Below are 3,280 nucleotides of genomic sequence, written 5' to 3'. Positions count from 1 at the left end.
GTGCTTGTTGCTGTTGATTTGATTAATCTGTCATAAAAGATTTATCCACAATTTCCATAAATAGCTGCATATCTAATCTTTAAAGTCGTGCACAATTTTCTACAGGGAACAAAACATTAAATTACATTAAATTAGCTTCCAATGCACTGATTATATTTGGGGGGGGGGCGGTTAGCTTAAAGGTTTAGTAGTTAATTTAATTATTACACTGATTACTGACTGAAATTTGCACTAGAGCTACCAAAATGAATATATAAAACAAATATATGTCACATAATATCATTTTTATTCCGTTGTTTATACGTATTTATATTTCTGTCATCTTATAAGTAATGCAGTTTGTTAAATAGAGAGCAAACTGCTGGAATTTCCCTAAAAATCACAATGCTAAGAACAGGAAATGTAGGTGATTTTGAATGTTACATAGTTGAGTTGGCAGACAGATTAATGTACTGGGACTTTTTAAAAAAACCAAACTACCACTTTTAGATATTACAGCATATTGCTGAAAAACCATTGTGCAGTTCTGAGGGGGAACTAGCCATAACAGCCGCTGCTTATTAAAAAATAAGCGGGCCCTCAGTATGATTTAGTAATATATAGATAAATAGAATAGTCCTTATTGTCATTGTAACACGGGGGTACAGCGAAATTGAAATATATTAAAATATAGTATACCAGCTTGACCGCTCTTTAAAAAGATACAAAGGAATGTGATGACGCACCTTTGCCTTGTTTTGCACTCGGCGTTACGTTTCAGCTTAGTTCCTGTGAAACTTGGCCCCCTTACGTTACGAACAATAACACTTCTGTAAGTAAAAACATATTCGGATGTGTCAAACTATTGAATCATTTACAAACAAAAGCATAAAAGGTCGAACGAAGAACTCAAAAAACTGCAGCGAGCCTGCGGTCAAAAAAAAAGTGCGCCACACCTGAATCAATTAGGCGGAACCTTCAATGTCCTTCAACCAACTCCGCAGCGCCACTCTGGTGAACCATGAGAATGCACACAAAACCAATATACAGTATATTGAATTAACTGTTACATTTATTGCAAAGTTATAAGAAAAATGTTTTTTATTGTTTATTGTTACCCAGTCGCATGTTAAAAGAAAGTAATTACACACGTGTAACACAAAAGACTTGACAATTAATACTCTCCTGTTTCACTATGTTGTTTATTTAATAACAGAGGAGTAACTCACGGAGGCTTTGAGAATTGAACGTGCGTTTATAAAAGACTTCACTGTCTTAACTCTTGTGTGTACCTGTTTCTATGATACATTGTATATTGTCATTTGAGACAGACGTCGGTAGGAGGCCATTTCTGTATAGATAAAAACCCTTTGCTTTGGTATATATATATATATATATATAAATGTCGTCGAGAGTGCTATTTGGTCTTTCAAAGTGATTACTACTAATTAATTGACGTTCGTTTCGCTAGAGGGTGCTGTTGCACTTTACTAAGGCTGCAGGACTTCTGAGGTTTTACCACTCTTTTTCATTAGATCTATCTGTTCTATGGTTATGACTAAAGTCGTCAAATTAAAATGGACCAGTGCAGGTATGATACTGCATTTGTGATGGTGTTATGACGACCCAACTGCAACACAAAAGGCTGCGGACAAACAAGTGAGAACTGGACCTTTAGTGAATACATTGCAATATGTATCAACTGTTGAATATGTATGTCTTGGAAACATTGAGTAGAATATACAGTATATCTACTTATTCTTACATATATATTGTACATAGTTTAATAGTCTGGGCTTCACTTGGCCTTGATTCCAACATCATCGTGTGTGTCCAGGATTAAGGCAGAAATTAAGTCTAGGATGAAGAGAAACAAGGGTTTGAACCGGCCTACATTCAGAAACAAAAAAATCTGTGGTTCGTTTTCCAAGATGTTTGTAATAAATTATATCTGTTAAAAACTGATGCGGTATTGAAAGCAAAATTAATTTTTTTTACATTTCAGTTTTGTTCATTCATTTGACTTTTTTTTTTAAAGATTAGAAGACTACAAACATGTGTTTGTGATTTTACGTAATTGTATTTCTTGACACATACCTAAATATGTTTTATACACTTTTCAATAATATTTCTTTTAAACAAAGTGAAGTTTTCTTTTACCACCTAGAGTTAAACAAAAACCATCTGCAGCTCACAGAAATTGAATTTTCTGTGTGTGCGTGTGTGGCTACATGTGCATGACAAACGTGATGCTTCTTCTTCACACAGAGAGAGAACAGGAAGAGAGTCATGCTGCTCTTCAACTACAGGAAATAACCTCTGTACCATTGACGCAAGTCTCAGGGGCAAGCTAAGTAAGTGCCGTAGGTTTGACGCACACTGCAACTGCAGCAACTGGCCACCTACTGTACGCAAGGCTGAGCAACATGTTGCACACAGTTGGACACTATTTTGTGCACTTCCCTAAAAAATGTTTCTCGTTATACTGGCCGTAACCTTAGTAAAAATAACGGCAACAAAAGAATATGAATAATAATAACTCAAGCAGCTTCCTCTTTCTCCTGCATCAGCTCAAACACATTCTGAAGATGGCTCTTAATGACAGCTGCGCAAAGAAGTTTTCCTTATATGGTAGCATTTAGCTAATTAAACGGAGTGTTTCAGAGGGCATGAGATAGTGAAACTGCATAGTATATGGAAGCAGGGGCCTGAAGCAAGACAATGGGTAGAAATTTTGATAGGATATCTGCTTCCTAAAAATACTGAACATTCTGTGACCTCAGATAAATTCAAACTTCCATTCAGGGTGCAACAAGGACAGAAGTTGTAGTGACTTACTGTAACTTGACTGTCCTATTCTGTACTTGTAAAGCATCTACAGAGGAAACTGGCTGGTGCAAGAACCAAACAGACAACTACAGCTTGAGCAAACAATGATTAAAAATCGGCCTGTTGTCCCTTTTTTCACATCTGTCAGATTCATTGGGCCAAAATATTGAAATTGTCTATGTTGGGGGAGTTGTGGCCTGAAATAAATATTAAACAGACTGCAACATTTGTATCCTCAATAAAACAAATAAAAAAAAGCATTACATTATTATGGACTCCACACAATAATTTTAACAACCACAAATTGGGCCACATAAATTAATGTGGTGGGCTGTATTTGGCCCACGGGCCTTGATTTTGACATAAGTGCCCTATATAAACCTAAAGAATAGTTCCAAAGGAATATACCTGTAAATTCCACTTATATTAGAGTCCACATTTTTCCCCTTTGTTTTAATGCAAAGTGTGAAGA

This window comes from Cynoglossus semilaevis, chromosome 12 (assembly GCF_000523025.1).
Source record: "Cynoglossus semilaevis isolate Cse_v1.0 chromosome 12, Cse_v1.0, whole genome shotgun sequence".
Taxonomy (NCBI): Eukaryota; Metazoa; Chordata; class Actinopteri; order Pleuronectiformes; family Cynoglossidae; genus Cynoglossus; species Cynoglossus semilaevis.
Note: the sequence above shows the minus strand (reverse complement) of the source record.